Here is a 19,322-nt window from a genome sequence, read left to right as displayed (position 1 = left end):
CCTTAAGTAAAGCTGAACATGTTATTTAACCAAACAATACTTGACTCAAAGAACAGATGAAAACTGACCAGCTTTAACCCTCTTACATGGTCCCTGATCACACTCACATACCTGTGCAGTATGATTTGCATGAGGTTGTGGGTGTACTGCAGGTACATGCCTTTAAAAATAGACAATTTCATAATTGGGAGAAAGTTTTGACCTATTTTAATTTTTATTTTTTTTGCTGTACAGATGGATTGTAAATTCTAGCTCTCACCTCATTTGTCTTTCATGTTGATGGACCCATGGAACAGAGCCAGAATTAAGAGCCAATTCTGAAAATTACTATTTATGACTTCACACGACCCACATATACTGTAGGCCTGTTCGTCTACCTTGCACCTTTTAAAAACGGCAAAGGAAAAAAAAATGCAATAATGCTGAGTTTGGGGAGGGGGCTTTCTGGGTGTGCGTGAGACACGATTTCAACAGTCAACAGCCCTGCACGATCACACCGTAACAAGTTCAGACACCTTAGCCTAACCCTCTGGTACCATATTCTGCCTGTTTGATGTTTTCACATTAAGCTATTCCATTCCTCTGGTGTTTACCACTCTTTTGCACCCCTCCCACTCTCAGCACGTTTTGACACTTGGCCATTTTCACCAAAACCTTTTCAAGCACACCTGGTAGTGGTTAGGCTCAATCACAATGTAAAGCTTCTGAATGCTGCTGCAGAACAGAGAAATAACCCAATAAAAAGTTTATCTATGCTATGCACTGTATTTTAGAATGTACATAATGTAGATGTAATACAACTAGACCACAAATAACTGCACTGAAGTTTTAAAAGTCTGAATGTCTTTGAATGTAAAAAAAAAAAAAAAAAATTCAGATCTATTAGAATTATTCTTCTAATTTATTTTTACTGGCCTTCAACTGTATGAGAAATAATAGCTCTGAAAATAGGTCTGACCCACATGTTTTGAAAACAATGAACAGGAGGTGGTCAATACAGAGCAAGAATGAGGTTGCCATAAATTTTGCCACACCTGTTCTGGAGTATTGCAGAGTTAAAGAAATTTATATTAGGTAAAGTCAAAATGGGATTATGTGAGATTTTAAAGTTAACCATTTAGAAGATTTGCAATGAGTCATATTAAAAATTCCAAGAACACCTTCCACGATGTAAAACTAGTATTAACAAGTACAATATTTACTTAGGAATGAAAATAGCTCTATGATAGCTCTATGTGTTCAATATGTTCAAATGTTTTCGAAATAAATCTCAAGGCTGCAGTGGGTGTCTGTCTGGACAATGGTTGGCTCTGAACTGGTTCGGATAAATGCCTCAAAGTGTCCTTTTAACTCTCTGTAAAAAGCCATAGTGGAAAATGTAACCTCTACATATTCTAAATATTACATGATTTAAAAATAAGGCAGGTTAGATAAGCAGGGGAGAGCAGAATATACCACATAATTACAGATTTACAAACACAAGCTGTGTTTGGACTGAGAACAATGGCAGCCTGTGAATGAATGCTGTCATTTGCATACTATTGAAGTATGAAGAGGAAGAAACATCATTTTGCTCAATGACTAAAATAAACATTGAAACATCTATAATAGCATCCAGACATGTGTGTTTACAATAGCAGGGTAATGGCTGTACAATTTTATTTGGTCTGCATCAAGTGGACTGTTGTTGATGTGTTTCCTCACGAGGTGGAAGGAATAGCTTGTTTTCCATAATTGCTTACATTTTCCATTATTGGACAGAGAAGCAAGGAGGAGACGACTCGACTAGAATATACTTCACCACTAGGTCTTGTAATGTAACTACCAGCCTACACTTTTAGTAGGCTGGCTCATTTCAAAATACAAAAAATTGCAAGTGTCCAAACAAATTATTTAGAACATACTGAAATTTGCAAATGTTAGTGCCTGCTGTGATTTGTAAGACAGTTTTAACCTGATCACACTGTAGGTAGACAGCAGTCATTACACTGGTGTTTGTGCTGCACTTCCAAGAAATCATTTTGTAATCATAGAGCAAAGGCATGCACGGCTGCAGCGACTTTGTTTTGATTTCTCCAGCATGCTCCTGGTCTTGTCTTTGTCTGCCCTTTGTTGGTCATGTTGACTAGCCAGGTTTTTCCTTCTGGTTTGTTCAACACAAAGTGCTTCTGATTCCTGTGCATCTGAGAATGTATTGAAAATCAGAAGACAACATTAGAAAAAAATTGCTCAAGATGAAGAATTTACACCCAGGCAAGGTTATTTTCCTTAGAAGAATTTTTAACAAATGTTATTCAGAGCTTGACAGGACTGTAGTTCTGTAATTTAACTTATGATTTGAGGCATGGCATAAACCGGATAATAAAATACTGGCAAAATGTTTTCTGCAGCTATTTTAGTGCAATATCACGGCAACAAGCTAGTCTTCCGATTTCTGAAAAATTCAGGTGTTAAGACTAGCCATGTTTACAAAGCTTACAGCCATAAATCTGATCTGAAACTGGAGACGGGTCAGGGGCATTCGTCAGACTGCTGTGCTTGAATAGGAGATGCTTATCCTGCACGTGTCCCCTCTTTCCATATATGTAGTCTGATTGCAATCAGCAGGAATTTTGCAGACCATGTACTATATTAAAAATTAATTTTTAACACACTGTGCATTCAACACCCTACCATACCTTGATGGTTAACCCTTGACCCCACTAATTAGTTTTTCTACACTTTTTTCTTGATGTTAACACAGCTACTTTAGGCCACAAAATGTTTCAACATCTTAAACTTTCCCCAAAATAAGCATTTACACAAACATAAAGAAAACTGTCTCCCCTGCTGCCTTGTCAAAATTTGTATAATTGCAGTAGAGTGCACACTTTGTGTTTGCATTGCGGGAGAGTGACTCTGTACTTAGCATGTTGTTTTTAGCTAGTCTTAATGTCTTCCATGTCTAGGCCCATTTGTGTCTGGGCTGACTGGGCCACATCAGTAGGAAATGAGGAGGAGAAAAGCGAAGTCTGCATGTGTGCGTTGTGTATGACAGCTGTGGCCTGGTTCACACGGCCACTGTGGCCCACTCTGCCACACCAGCCAACAAGCCCTCAACTGTAATTAGCAGATCCACGGTGAGATTTTTGTTTTAACTTGTCTCTGTTTGTGCTTTAGTCGTGCCTTTGTGTCTCTTTAATATATTTATAAATGGAGTTTTCAGTTACAAATGCAGCTAGACTGTAAAATTAGCGGTTCAAAACATATCTATTAGAGTAGAAAAAGGGAGAAAAGATATAACTTTGAAAACATAAGATGGAATGAGGTGTGGTTACAGTGGTGGTGACAAAGGAGGCTGGAAGTGCTCACTAGAGTTTGAGGTGGTCCATATCAGTCTGTTTGACAATGAGGTCAGAATGAGCCCTTCACTGTTTATCCAAACTGCCAAGCAGAGAGTTGATACAGGTGAATGTCTGTTCTCTGTATATTAAACTCTTCATTTACCTGCTTCTTTTTCCTTTGTTTACTGATCCTGAGGGTTAAATCTGCAAACCTTTGATTGCATTTGCTGCAATAGCATCGAACTAGATTGGTACACTTATCTCAAACAGAGTTTAGAATGCTTTTAAAAAGTGTGATCCATTTTCTATACTTTACAGCAGAGGCCTAGAACCATCACAGGAATGCACTAGGTGAGCAACTGGGGAGCATTGGGCATAATTTTAGTCCATCAATAACCTTACATTCACAATTACACCAGTGAGCAGTTTAGAGTTTCCCATTCATCCGAACATTATATCTGCTATATTGTAGAAGAAAACCCACATGAACACACGGAGAACGCAAACAGGACGTAGAAACACACTGGTCAGCTAATACTATGTTCTTATTTTTAATAAGTTAGTATTATTTCATATGAGCACTATTAATGTTAAATTGCAAGAAGGTAAACAATGGAAAAATTGTGGTATTTGAAAACATCTGATTATGCTTTTTTTGAGTGACTGCACTGCCTTGCAATAAGTAAAAAGCAACAAAATGAAAGACATCCTGCTTGTACAATCCCAAATAAGGAAGAGTTACAAAGTTCAGCCAATTTGTCTTTTCTGTAACAGTGATGTGAATGCCCATTACAGCAAAACACCAGCAAATTACACAATGACAGGGTAAATATATATATATATATATATATATATATATATATATATATATATATATATATATATATATATATATATATATATGTTTGAGAAGATTATGTTTTTTGAAAGACTATCCAAAAGAGATCAAGATAAAATCACTTGTGTCTCGTGTATTCGTCAGTGCATGGAAACTTACCAAGTATGCCCACCCCTGCAATTTGTGACCACAACAGTATAACAAACAAACAATAAAAAGAGCAAAAAAACAAACAAACATCATATTCCTTACATCTTACTGACATGTTCAAAACCCCAAATAACAGTAATAAACTCCTAGGGACCTAAGCAAATGGACATGTGAATTCACTTTGTATGAATACCAGCTGTGCTGTTTGCCAAAACCAGTCTCTGTACCACATAGTTCTTTGTCTGCCACTTGCTAAGTTATTTGTTTGCTTTTAGAATTACCTCTCGACAACAAATAATCAGTCACTTATACTGATCTAATTGAAGTGAGTTAAAATGTTTTAGGGAAAATTAAATCTGACTTTAAGTAGTGTTGCTGGGAGTGGAATCTGTGTCCCATCAACTTCTCTCAATACACAACTAACTTTTCCAAACAGCTGTTCATACAGCTACAGCAAGATAAAGGTCTGTTATAATGCTGTGAGCCATGGGACATAATCCTCTGATTCTGCTGACCCATATTTCAGTGTAGTGTTGTTGTATTGTTTTGTCTCTAAGGTCAAATTCAGACATTGGGGGGGGGGGGGGGGGGGGGGGGGGGGGGGGGGGGGGGTGAGTTTCCATCTGTTCATTTGTTCACATCCACATCTGCCCATCACAAACTAAATCTCACACACACCACTCACTAGATTTAAAAGGGGAATTTCTCATTGCTGCAATACAAGTCAAGTTAAACAGACATATTTTTGACCAGCCAGCCCAGAGTTCCTAGGTAACAACATGACATCTTCATGTTTTTGATGTTGTCAAGGTGATGACCTGATAATGGGGGCACATAAAACTGGAGACACCACATAGAAAAGATGTTTTACCTTTGAAGTAACTAATTACAAATTATAAAAGTTATGTGTGCAAGAGGACTGACAACCACCAGCCCACTTAGTTCTGGAAAGCTAGAAAAGTGGAAAAAAGTTATATGGCGTAATAATAATTTTCAACCATTCCCTTTGCTCGGACCAGCATGGTAGATGTGTAGCCTTCTTATGTCAGGCATCAGGTCTAATTTCAATACTGCAAAGTAGCGTAACCATCAAGAGAAATTAAGCATTTTTACAGAACCAGGTGCACCTTTTGATACATTGTTCTCTCTGTATGTTAAGTGATGGCAAAGCTCCCATCCACACAGCTAAACTAATTCAAGAGAGACCTCAAGAACACCAGGGAGAATCTCAACCCTTTCACAGTCCAACGTCCTTATGCACTCAAACCAGTACCTGTTTTACAGCATTACATGTAGATCTGAAGCTCATTAATGTGTAAAAAGAAACACTTGTGATCCTACTCTCTTTTTAATAAATAGCCAAAAACTTCATCTATGTTGAGCCAGAAGTTTTTTTCCAAAAGTTGGAAAAGCAATCAAAGAAGTAACAATCACTCACACACACACGTTGCCCATGTGTAGACTTTATGCAAAATTAAAGACAGGTCTGCACTGGTTTTCCCTGCACCCCTCTTTTTCTGAGCTTTACTGAGCATGACCAAAATTCCTTGGACATCCTGTAAAGCCATCAACCTGATTTCCACTCATGTCACAAATGTAATGGGTAGTGGAATATTGTAGCATATCCCATTCGAGCTCTGAGAAATTGCTACCTCACTTAAGGGCCTGAAAAGCAGTGTAAGCAACTTTGTTCTACACCTTGGCAAAGGTAAAAGTGGAGACAGATGCTATGTTACATAATACTGAAAATGACAGAAAAGTGAGATTTGACACTTTAGGTGGTAATATCAAATCAAACTCCTTTAACAGTTTGTGAGTTTGTGACACCTGGAATAAGGGATTGGATTAATTACCAAGCAATTATTCAACCATTGCACGCCTCCATCTGTATACAGTTTGAATATCTTATCAATTAGATTGTGCACCTCTCTGTGACCTATTATTGGGTATAACACGCCAAACATAGAGCATGCTACTAAACTAGTCAACTAAAGACAGATGATACAACCAGGACATGCTGGATGTAGAGTATGTGAGAGGAAGGTGAGAACTGTCTACGCTGAAAATACAAGTGGGTTAGCTCAAAAATTAAATTAGCACCATTGCAAACACTCCTTATGAGTCACCAGCCTAGCACACTAAATATAAACAGAAGCACATGTAAAACCATGGGATAAAAATAATGTATCTTGCATTAGACACACCATAGGTGGCACATGGCATTTGGTTGAGCAAAATTTCCCCTGCTGACAATTAACTCTTCTTCTTTAAAAGGCAAATAGCAAGTGACAAAGCCTCTCTGTTAACATTCAGGTCACTCTTTTATTACCGCTTCTTATCAAACTCAGAATATCACTGTATTATGAGCACAGCTGATGCGATATTTTAGTCTTAAGTGACACAGAGTGCTTGGTCTGGTGAAGATAAGAATAAAAGTCACATTTAATTGCCTTCATCAAGCATTTCAAATAATTTGGCCAGAAAAAAGGAGGGACCCTGATACAATAAAGGCCACCACTAAAAACGTATATAGGGGAAAATATAATACAGAAAATATTTAAGTACAGATGTGTGCCTGTTTTCATGAATAACATTAAAATTAACGGTAATTTCCAATAATACTGATAAATAATAAGATTATGGCACCACAATAAAAAAATTAGGTGTGGCGTGCCTGGGGAAGGAATTGATACCATTCACTTGGGAATAAAAGAGAATTCAGCAAATTAGACAGTGCAGCGTAATCATACAATGTACTTTTATGGGGTTCCAAATGTGATGCTCAGCTGGCTGTGTTCAGAAAGTATGAAATTGTATAATAATAACAAACTAAACTCATGCATCAAAAGAAAGTCGTAGATCTGATGAGAAACTGTCCCTTCTTGAAAGCCTCATGAATGTTCCATTATACCAGAGCACTCTGTTTGCCAAGTCAGGAAATGGCCATGCTGTTTTGATGAGGCAAAAATCCATAGAAATCCAGCATTTCTGCAGGGTGCTAATTTGCCATGCCTCGCCACAACATGCACAATGCATAGGAGGCCATCCAATCTCCTGCTGACTCCTGGGGGTCATTATGATGGGGGTGGGGGGGCACAGCAATATAGACAGACAGAATGAGATGGATTCCTGCATTAAGTGGATGAGGCCCTCTTCACTGCAGGACTTGGGTTACACTACAGTATACTACACATATGGACCTCTTTGTCCCACATTCTCTCAGCTATTTTATGACCAAAAAAAAAAAAACCAAGCTGTGTCAGCTAAAAGCAACTTCCAATCTTGGACCATCTCATTGGAACATGTAGCTCTCAACAGCAGAAAGTGCTCATCATGTCGCGTCATCTTAAACATGGCCTTGAGCTTTGTTGTTATGTTCAGTTTTCCTCATAACCACATAACTAGATAACAGTATGGATAGTCTCATACTGCACAATTGTAGTCTTTTTTTTTCTACTGCTACTGCATTAATTCTGGTACAGCACAATGTCTACATCTTTCCTTAGTAATTGTGTGCCTGGGATGTCTAGCTGACACTGGACTCCTTGCTCCTGGGTTTCTGTGGACTCGACACTTTCCAAAGATAACATGGGCCAAAGATTTCCACTCACGGGCAGGCTGAGGCCCTGCTGAGGCAGCCTGCCTGATGGGGAACAGACCAAAAAGAGCTGGCTCATGACATCTTTTTAGATCCATAGCACTCTAGTATGTGATAGGCTTTCAAGGTCTACAGTTAGTTAATATAAAGTAGAGAAACAGGAACTAGTATTAAGGTGTGTGTTCTTTAAAGGCGCTTTAATCAGAGGCAGGATGCTCAGCTGGTTTGATAACATGATTCCAAACATGGTGAATGATAATGATGTCATCAACGCAAACAAGGTGAGGCATGAGCTGGCCAAATGCTTAGGGTGCAGACAATGTAGCTGAGGTTTTTACGGTTTGATTCCTGATTGGGTAGCCTTTGTTATACCCCTTCCTCCCTGCACTTGTTTCCTAGACTGCAATTTTTCAAATAAAGGAAAACTGCTCGATACTTAGAAATACAAATAAATCACTTCTTCATATCAACATAATTCTTCACAAATAGCTCTGGCTCCTTTTTAACTCTTTGTTTAATGTAGACATGCCCCTGATATATTGTCCCTTTTCTATTATTCAGAGGTAAGTTAAAATTTCAAGAAAGGATTTTCCCTCTGAGAGAGCCTGGAAAGCCCGGCCTGGCAATGTGCGCAGTCATACACCACATGTCTTAGCAGGGAAACATTCTTCCATGTCTTTTTCTTTGCCTTTAAAACAATCATTCTCAAATTAGACAGAGGGGGCACAAAAGTGGTTTAACGTGAAAATATGGGGCAGCAGATTAATAAAAAACCTGGCATATGAGAAATGTCCCAGACAGGGAATAAAAATAATTTCTTCTATCCAGAAACTTTCCACAGGAAGAAATGCATGAGACTAAATTCCACTTAACCTCTTTCTTCTCCATGCCAGCTAAAGAAAAAGAAAAAATATTTCACAGTATTACCACTGACAAACATTACCATTATAAAATCACTCTTAGTGAAGCAGGTATTTACATGTTGTAGATGTTCAAAAGGCAATGTGTTGGAAGGAAGTTATGACAACTCATGCCAAAGAGACTTCTTTCAAATTTCTAATAGTTTTCCTCTCCCCTCCTTGTAAAGTTTAGTAGGACATGTCTTGATGAACACCACCGAGGAAGGCAAAAGACCAAAATGAAGTTATGCTATCAGTATTCAGTAAAGCTTACAGGAGCTGGGATTGTGTCTCTCCTACATAAATCACGTCATGGTGACAGGAGGCGGTCTTCTTGCCAGTCAGCCCACCCCCGCTTGCTGACCCCAGGGGTGACAGCTTCCCTCAAGCATCAGCCCAAACAAAAAGGGGTGCAGCCAGCTCCCATCGCCAACGCAACAGAGGTCACACAGGCCTGTGCCAAGCCAGCCCTTTCATCATATAACATTTACAGGATCAGCATCCTAAAACACAGGCATCAAAGGCAGAAAGAAGGAGGGGAAAGAGTGTGTGTCTGTCTGTGAGAGAGTCAGAGACAGAAATAACCTCTATGACCCTCAGAATGTGTCCAACTCATATGTAAGAGAGATATTCCTGGTGAGCAGTGTAGTAGAAGTCTCCAGGTGGGCTAGGGGGTTAGACAGAGTTAACCCTAGTTGACCCTGGCCTTCTGCTGTCAGAGGCAGGGGATCAAGCAGACCAGAACAATGACAATCATGTAGGACAGCCCCTTGACAATGTTTTATGTATATTCTCCTTATGCTAGAGGGAAACAGTAACAGCCTCTTTTATGAAATCATACGGCTGTGCCTCAAGAACATTCATGTTCCTTTATCAAGTCTAAAAAGTGTGTTTAAATCACAGCCATTTGTACATTTTCTCTAGGTTACAACACAGTGGGTGTCATAACACCCACTTGTGATCATACCTGAAAATATCTTTTAATCCATCTCACATTATTCTATGCCAGGTTTGTATTTGTTCCAGTAAAGTCAAATGATAGTGTCTGTCCCAGGACAAGCCTCAGCAGAGGCACCCCGCAGGTTGGGTTTAAACACTTCCTCTAAATGCTGAGACACAAAAGTCTCAGATGGCAGCACATGGCAGAGATAGAGGTCCCCTTTAGGTAGAGTGGGAATTCCTGCAGTCTGCAACAGCTAGTAGGTGGATGCCACACAACACAGGTCGAATTCTACTGATTTAGTATGAAGTTGGGGAATAGACTTAAGACTACGTTGTGTTTAAGCATTCAGTTTAACACAAAATATATAACAAAAAAGATAAAATAAACATTTTACATTTAATTATGGTGGAAGTTCCAACTGAAATAGAAAACAGTTAACTTTTCTTTCAGAGGGGATGAAAAAAAAATTGGCAGAGAGTATTCTGCAGCTGTGAGCAAAATAAAAGTTACTGCACTAAAACTCAGTTTTTTTACTTTGCTATATTGTAAATTCTGTTATGTTTCATTCTTTACTTTGTGTCATTTCACTAAATTGGACCACTTACAGAAAATGTGGGGCTAGAAAAATGCTGCCATGAAAATAGTTTCATTTGTCCCATTCATTAGCCATGTGGATGGATTCAAGCTGAATGTTTTTGTGCATTTAATGCTGGAGATAATCAGTGCTGTGGCCTCATAAGGACAAAGTGCAGCGGACAGCAGTTGTCAAAAAGCAGGTGTGTGTACAAACTAGCATATGTACAGTTTTGTTGATGAGGAGTTCAAGAAATCTTTGTGTGCTGCCTCTAAATAATAAAATTGAAGAGTAAACAGGCAGGACTAAACTATGGTGACATTTTGGGTGCAGCACAGTGTAAGAGAATTGCTGCTCTATGTAACACGCGAACAATTTAAAATGTAGGTCTGTATCTGTGTAATTCGTAAATCGGTGTGCGTCTGTTTGTGGCAATAAAATTGGGGATGCATTTGGTAGTTTTGTGGCCCTACAGTAAAAGTGCTCACATTTTTGACAAATGTTGCCCCACATGCTCTGAATTTGCTTGTATTGTTGAAGGTAAACTACGCATGTCCGATGTGTTCAATGGAATTGTAGCAAGTTAGATCAATTGAGGTATTTGGCAGGTCAAGGAAGCTAATCCAGGCTATAGGCAAAGAAACCAAAAACAGGTAGAAATGTTTTAGTGTTTAGTGTCTATGCTGACTGTAAAGAATATGGTAAATTAATATGACCAAAATCCTTTAAAGCCTATATCATAAACCATCATTGTATTCAAGTTTTTTTGTTTAGTTAACAAAACTTTTTAATGTATTTTTTTAAAAATTATACAGTAAATGAAGAACGCCTGCGAAATATGGTACTCTTTTGATTAAAACGTGTGTAATACTTGTTGAGACTATGTTAGAATGCTGTATATTGAGGTTGTTGTATTTCCACCAAAACCTGAAGAAAAAAGGATAAAATAATTTAAAAGAATAATTATATTGTGCTCATCCTCTGTATTTAGATGTGTCTGGGAACAGCAAATTTGAATTAAACCCTACATGGCCTCCCTAGCTTTGTGTCTAACCTCGCTAATATAAAAGGCATTCACCATAGAACAAGCAGAGGGAACAGCAACTGATGTCATTGAATTCTGAGGTCCAGACACTGGGAGAGATTCAAACATTTTTCACATTTCCAAACATAGAGATTAAAGGCTTATGTACAAGCTTTTATCTTATAAACAAGAGGTCTAAGCAAAACATTTTAGCGCTTTGTGTGTTCAATGATCCTTAAGTGACCACTGAGAAAACCACCATACAACATATATGAATAGATCTGAATGGTTCACAACAATTTCTGACATATTCAGTGAAAGATGAGACTTGACTTTACACAGCTTTAACCACAACAATGATGTAAACATGGCTCGCTTTCCTCACAACTTCACTTATGGTTTATACCAATGGAGATTTTCACTCCTCTTTTTATAAGACACATTAAGCAAAAGCAGACAATGTTTCTTTTACTCTCACCACAGAGAAAGATTGAGTGAGCTTTTTTTTTTATTTTTTATTTAATTAGCACTTTTTTTCACTAAATTTGTTCTCAAGTTCTCAATTTCTACGTTTCCTGAGTTCCACTGGTATCTGTAACAAAAGCCCCTTTGATCCGCATGTTCATATGCTTTGCAACAAGCATTTCAGACCGACACCCTGAATCCTCTTGTAACCTGCAGTTCAGATGGAGCCTTCCCAACTGCCCAGCATGCCTGAACTGATTAAAAAGGTTCTTGACTGAATTTCACACAAAGCATTGTGGCCTCTTCTCTTTTTTTGCCTCTGTCTGTGGCTCTATCCTTCTGCTTTGAAAAATGTAACAAACGTTGTCTAATCTCCTACTGCTAAGGCCATTCTGAGGATCCCCCTTCAGAGCCTTGGTGAGCTGAAAGAGGAGATTCTCCTGGTGCTTGAGCTCTATATTTCAACTGGCCTCTCCAGTCACCTAACAACGTCTGGAAAGGAAGTGAGACAATTGGGTATTTGAGCTTCAGTTGTGCACCACGTAAGAATGCTGCTTGATGATGATTGCTTAAATTTTACTTTGAGTTGGGTGGAAATGTGGTTTTACTTGCCACATTGTAGACTGCATCCTCCTTTATAATTCTTTAATATGTCTGATATATGTAAAATATTTACATCACTTTTTTCATCATTTTACAGAACTCCTGACTTCCTTCCACACCTCAGAGTTTAATATAAACCAAACAGAAAATAACTTGTTGTAAAGTTAGAGTAATAGTGAAAAGGATATTAACTTTTATAAAAGGTCCTACAAAATAAATATTTCTTATCCAACTTCTGGCCAGCACTTGAGCTTACATCAGCTCTAAAAATAACAACTATACTTGTTCCTTGGCCTTGAACATGTTTGAAGTTGATATAGAGAATCAGATACCTGGTGGCCTTACTAATATTCATGATGGATCACAACATGGTCTACAACATCCATAAACATTGCACAAATATGTACAGTATCATACCTATCATCTGTGTGGTTAAAATTATGTGAACCAGAACATGAATGGATGACACTCAAATCATAAACACGTCACCACATTAAACCACGTGCTTTTTACCTTTGCCAAATGGCTCACAATAAATATGCCTAAAGTTTCTGTTGGCAAACAGCCGGTCACCACAATACATTGTCAAACATGGAAAGCCACAGGTGTTCCAGAGCTACCAACACTGTAAGGAGTTAAGAGAGATTAAAACAAGGACACTGTTAATCTGTTTAACTGAACAAAAACATAAAATCTACAAGGCTCGTCTCACTGCATTATCATATGTGCCCAGGGCATGTGAGAGAGGAAGATGCAAAGGCAGAATGAGGTGGGAGACAGCAGCATACAATAAGCATGTGAGCAACACACTATGTCTAAACCTTTTGGCTGTGGAAGATGCAATTATTTGCAGAAACTTACAAGTCACATTTAGGTGAGTTTAGGTTCTCTTATTGTGCAAATATATACCTGTCCAAAAATGACTGTCATACTTTTCTAAACTGAAGCCTGAACAGGTCATGTCAATCTTTATGTTTCCAGCTAATATCACATTATAGGCTAAATTGGTCTCCATACATGAATATGACGAAAATCCAATAAATTGTCCCTAAAAGTAAAACAGTAAGGTCAAATGACTAAAAGCTAACCAGCTGTGGCAACACTATTTAATCCAAGGTGAGCGAAGAAATAATAATGTTGTTTCATAGAACACTGGATGAGTGACAGTTACTGTAACGACAGAGAAAATATGTGGCGTTCTGACTTTCTTAAGCATTTCTCATATTCTCCTGATAGATGCAGAGAGGTAAAGAGACGTTTCCGTACATAGACATTGACATCAAAGCTGACAGCAAGAAAAGGAGCCAGCGTGACATGTGAGGGAGGATGTGAGATGGAATTCCATGGCACACTAGGATTTGGAAAAAAGCCAGTGGGGTACTGAGTCAAAGGTCAGTGTTTTTTCTAGGGAATACTGGCACTCAAATTCTTCCTGCCCACATAGTATAACCATAACCCCAAACTCAAAGATACTGCTAAGGGTTCAAAGACACCACTGTGATGACAATTTCAAACTGTGTTATTTTTTATAATCAAATAATCCTTGACAAGAGCAACCATTAGACAAATCACTACACTACACATCAGCATAGTATAAAGTCATTCAGATGAATGCAACAACTTCCTGCATGTCTTATAGCCATCTGCTCTTCCTCGATCACCATCCATCTACTGTAGTATACAAAGAAAGGGCAAATACAGTCCTGGCTGTGCAAAAGCACCTCAAACCTCAGCTCTAAACCATCATAGACCCTGTGTAAATATACAGTCAACAATGCTCTGCAGACATCAAATAAATGTTAGTTTGAGCAAAAACAAACATACTCTTGATGCCGTCCACATTTCCCTTCCTGCCAGCAGACAGCTGTTTAGAGTCTGTGGCTACGGAGGTTACACACCTGTCCACTTCCACAGGGAACTCACAACAGTCTCGCAGCCGTGGTAAACCATCAGAGGTGTCTGGTTCACATGGTATCCACGCTCAGCTGTTTAGCTTATATATCATGATGTACCACTTAAAAAAATATATTTTGAGGTGAAGATAAAATGAAATTTTCAACTAATGATCTGACATTTTCTTTTCTGACAGAACAGTGTCATTTTTTACAGCACTGAAACTCAATGTGGTTCTGCACCCTGCTCAGGCTGCACATTCACCCTTTCCCCTCGGTCCTGTAAACACACCAAGAAAAAAAAAAAAACTCTTCTCTTGGATGAAAATGTAGACAGCTCTCCTCTTCTTGGACGGGTGAGGAGCAGCGCTGAGGGGCCTTACAACTGGAACCAGATGGCTTCTTGTGCATGCCTTTGCACGAGTGTGTGCATGTAAACGTGAGCATGTGAGTTCACTTATACTAAATAATTTTACTAGTTTACATCCCTGTATAGCATGTCTGCAAAAGCGCCAACAATTAGAAATCATCCTGCCAAAAACAGAAAATGCTGCGATTAAGGTGTAAGGGCACAGGGACAAATTGAGGGGAAACATTGTTGTATATGTGTTGCCCATAAATGAAGCATTATCCCGAGCTACATTGTTACCTCTCTGCATGGGGTTGCTGGGCTCATGGCCCGACAGAATAAAAAAAAATAAAAAGAAATAAGACAAAACAAAACAAAAACAGAGTGAGCCAAAGTGTGAGGGGAGTGATACCATCAAACCTCCCATGGATCTAGTTTTACTCTCAACTGTGAATTGAATATCAAGACCCACTGTGTTTTCTCCTGTCTTTGGCACAGTGCTGTTTAGGTTGGCCTCCTGGGGTGACTCTAAGTCAATGATCCCATTTTGGGTGTGTTTAAGGGAAGTCAAAGAGATGACAGACCAGGTCATTTGATCTTCCATTGTGTCTCTGGTGATAGGCATGTTTTTAATAATTCCCTTCTTGCTTGGCACTACAACACACAGAAACATTTTTAATTCGATCACTTTAGTGTAACTGCAGTTGCATACTCCAAGTATGGTTCAACTCTAATGATCCTCTCTCTAGACAATCTCCCACAAATTACAACTATAATACAGGTAGAACTAACCAAATAAGAAAGTTATATAAATGATTTTATATTTTTAATATTCTCCCATAATTTATATTACAGTACCAAACTGTATATGACCAATAAACTTGGGTATAATTAACTCCCTTGGCTCTTTAAGTTAGTCTTTTAACAGACAGGTTAACTACAGGAATCATGTTTATGTGTGCTCACAAAAGTGCAGATGGCTTAGGATATGTCTGACAGAGTGTGTAAAAAAGACACTGTGGCTGTGAGCACAAGAAAAATTTGCAGGTGATCTTATTGAAAATGTTTGACTTCCCACACACAGACACACATATATAATGTCAGAATTAGTAAATAAACAAAGACTGAAAAAAAAAAAAAACACGATTAAGAGTGTAAATTTCCACGCAACTACATTGTTAGCTGCCAGGAATTCATCTTCCAACATAATTTGCAAAAGTATAATCGTAGAGAATTTACTGCTCATCGTTCTCCATTTGAACAACCACATAGTTTTTAGTTGTCAACCTAAAGATCAAAACTACCAATTTGACAAATTTAGAGCAGGAAAGAGACGCACAAGTCAACAGCGGCCACAGTGAATCACGCCTGGAGCCCATGCAGCTTATAAAACATCGTAAAAGTCAAGGCAGATAATCCACTTAGAATGTGTCACATCTGATTAAAGCTGTCACTCTTCAGCTGGGATCAGTGTGGTGACAGATGAACCTGCTCTTAAAGATAAATAGCAACAAATTTCAACTTTCAAATCTGTGGGTTTAGCGTTTTAAGTTTATGAAAAATTACTACTTACTATAACAAAAGGTTAGGTTTGTACCACCCACTAATTTGTGAAGTGTGAATGATGTGCAGTTGCCTCAGACACACTACAGTATCCCTCTCTGTCCTCAAGCTCTCCATACCATTGCATCATGGAAACTTGGGCCACCTCAGAAACAAAATCTCACTTAAAAAGAGAACCTACTATATGTGTGGATAACACTAAAATGAGCAAAAGACTGCTTTAATCAAGCTCTCGCTACCACATCTAGTGCACAGACAACAATAACAGCCCAACATTACAAACAGACTGTGGCCAAAGCTAACATGCAGAGGGGGATGAGTTGGGTTTATTTTCTGGTTCCCAGGCTGTTATGTTGGTCAAACAAATATAAACAAATAATCACAGCTACTGACTAATGAAAAAAACATACCAATTTAAAAGCTTTTTCCTCCCTTAAAAGGTCTAATGCACACATAATGTAATTCTATAATAACATGCACACAGAGAATTATCCAAGAAACTACATACTGACCTGACATAACACTGGTAGTACTACAGTGCAACTTCTAGCACTTTAAGCACCAGGACAACTTGAAGCAATTTTGTTTGTAATGCACTTCACATTTGGAGCAAATCTCAAAGTGCTACAAGGAAGATGCAAGTGTAACAAGTGTAAAAATATCTACAGTGAAGACAGTACAATAGTATAATACCAATCTATACAATCTAATAACATCTAAGAAAACAATCTAGCTAAAATCTGCTTTCCTAAAAAGGAAGGTTTTCAGTCCTTTTTTAAAAGCATCTACCATCTGTGGCGCCCTAAGGGTGACAGGCTATGTGGTCCACAAATGAGGAGCAGCGGCCTCAAACGCCGTGTCCCCTATTGTTTTAAATTTTGTCCAGCGTGGGCGAAGACAGTGTATTTGGATTTCCAGGTCTTAGAGATGGTCTGCAGAGTGAAACGTTCTTTGAGGTATGTGGAGGCATCACTGTACAGAGATGGGTGTGAAGGAGTTTGTACTCTAAATGGAGGTAAACTGGGAGCCAGTGGAGTGTGCGGAGAATAGGGGTGATATGCTCATATTTCCACACTCTCAACAGGATCCTGGAAGCGCTGTTTTGTAGATATTGGAGATTTTGAAGAGTCCTGCCAGGAGTCCTCATAAGGAGCGCATTACAGTAGTCTGGAGGAGACAAAGGCAAGGACAAGCTTGTCTGCAGCAGGGAGGGAGAGGTAAGGGCGGAGTTTGACAATATTACGGACATTGAAAATTGAGGTTTTGCAGATGTGATTAATACGATTCTCAAATGTGAGCTGGGAATCGAAATTGACCCTTAAGTTGGTAACTGAGGGGTAAAGAGTAATGTCGCGAGAAAATTATTTAGAGATGATGGGGGAAGAGTGGAGCTGGTGGGGGGGTCCCGACATGTGTGACAGTGGCAGAAGGGGTGGACGATGGGGTGTACATAATGTATAATTGTATGTCATCAGCATAGCAGTGGAATAAGATTTCATGCCTGGTGATGATACGACCAGGAGGGGACCATATAGATAGTGAAAAGGGTTGGATCAAGAACCGAGCCCTAGGGGACCCCACAGGTGACAGAGTGGGGCCAGGATTTAGCGTCCCCCAGAGCTACAAACTTAGTTCTTCCTGTGAGATATGAGCGGAACCAAAGGATGGCAGTGTCGGAGAGTCCGATATAGTGCGGGAGAAGGAGCGCCAGCATCGTCTCCTGCATAATAAAACATGAATCACCCATTATCTCTTTGGGTGACCACTTTCCTTTCTCAATTAACTTTGTTGCATAGACTTCCGGCTTCTTGCATGCAGACCCATACAGGAAGCCTAGAATAAGTTTTGCTGTTGCACACTACTAAACAAACACACAAACTAAAAGCTAGCCTCAACCAAGTGTACTATCTAGATGAAGAAAACCAAAACACAGGTAACCAACCAAACAGATGTACTTCTTAACTAAAACTTTGAATACATGAAAACAAAACAGTGATAAATGACAAGGATAACACACATGATTGTAACCGATCTATAAGGGGATTGCAAACAAAATCTCTTACCATGGGTGTGCTAAATAGATTGAGGGATTTTAATCGACACTAAACAAATCCACTATAAACAAACTAGTAGTGTTATGCACACAGGGAGTGCTATTAGTTTAAGCTTAGTGGGCTTAAACAAAAGGTGTATTACTAAAAGATTTTTCAAACATTGAGAAAATCACATTGTTAAAACTTCTTTGGTGCATCTGCATCTTGTTGTTCTGGCAATTCTCCACAGGTAATTTATTCAAAGAGAGACAATTTTTCCATTGTATAACAACTGTGATTACAGTAAGATGATGAACTATGTCAACAAGGCGGCTCCTATTTGGAGACATTTTGGTCATTATTAACTGAATAGCCGATCTTTTAATTCAGAGAAAGAAAGAAAACCATGCCATTTGTTTTTGGAAGACTAACAAATTATCTCTAGTGTGGGGCAGGAAAATCACCAAGTAATTCCACATTCATGGGGTTACGAGGTAAGCCTTTTAGTCGGATAAAATTAGGCTCAAATGTCTGGACAAGTTACAGTAACAGTGGCCACCTCGGCCAGAGGAAATAAATCAGCTAGCCACACAGGCAATCATTGAGGTAGACTAGAGAAGGGCAACAGGTGGCTGTCAACTTAGAGAGAAAGAGGGTCATCATCCACTTAGAGAGGAACAGCAAGTCTGTCTGCTGCTCCCCAGGCTCCACTAAGCTAAGCCAGGCACCAGCAGGAGTGCAGAATGAGGTAAAGCCAGTTCAAAGTAGTGTACAACTACAGTACAACAAGTACAACTGGCTTGTGACTTCTTACATCAAGCCAGTGAAAATATCTTTTGGCTTTGCTGTGTTATGAAATCAGTGAACACCTCCTAAAAAACTTTATTAATAACAAGAATTTAGCGATGTTTGAAAAACCTGCCTAAATTATATATGACAGGCCAATTGTATCAATTACATAATTATAGCATCAAGAGCATCAAAGACGATCTGTCTCTCTTCAATGTGCAAACTAGACCTTGTCAGGTTCAAGCAAAAGTCATTTTTCTCATTTCCTTTGTGTCTGAC

The 19,322-nt window shown here is 38.9% G+C and overlaps 1 protein-coding gene across 6 annotated transcripts in view; it reads right to left on the bottom strand.

Annotated features, from left to right (window-relative positions):
* Positions 1-19,322, bottom strand: part of fhod3b (formin homology 2 domain containing 3b) — a 77,742-nt gene that overhangs the window by 44,526 nt on the left and 13,894 nt on the right. The gene's annotated exons all lie outside the window — the stretch shown is intronic.

The sequence above is a fragment of the Channa argus genome, chromosome 7 (assembly GCF_033026475.1).
Source record: "Channa argus isolate prfri chromosome 7, Channa argus male v1.0, whole genome shotgun sequence".
In the NCBI taxonomy this organism is placed as follows: Eukaryota; Metazoa; Chordata; class Actinopteri; order Anabantiformes; family Channidae; genus Channa; species Channa argus.
This window is presented reverse-complemented; position numbering and strand designations above follow the sequence as displayed.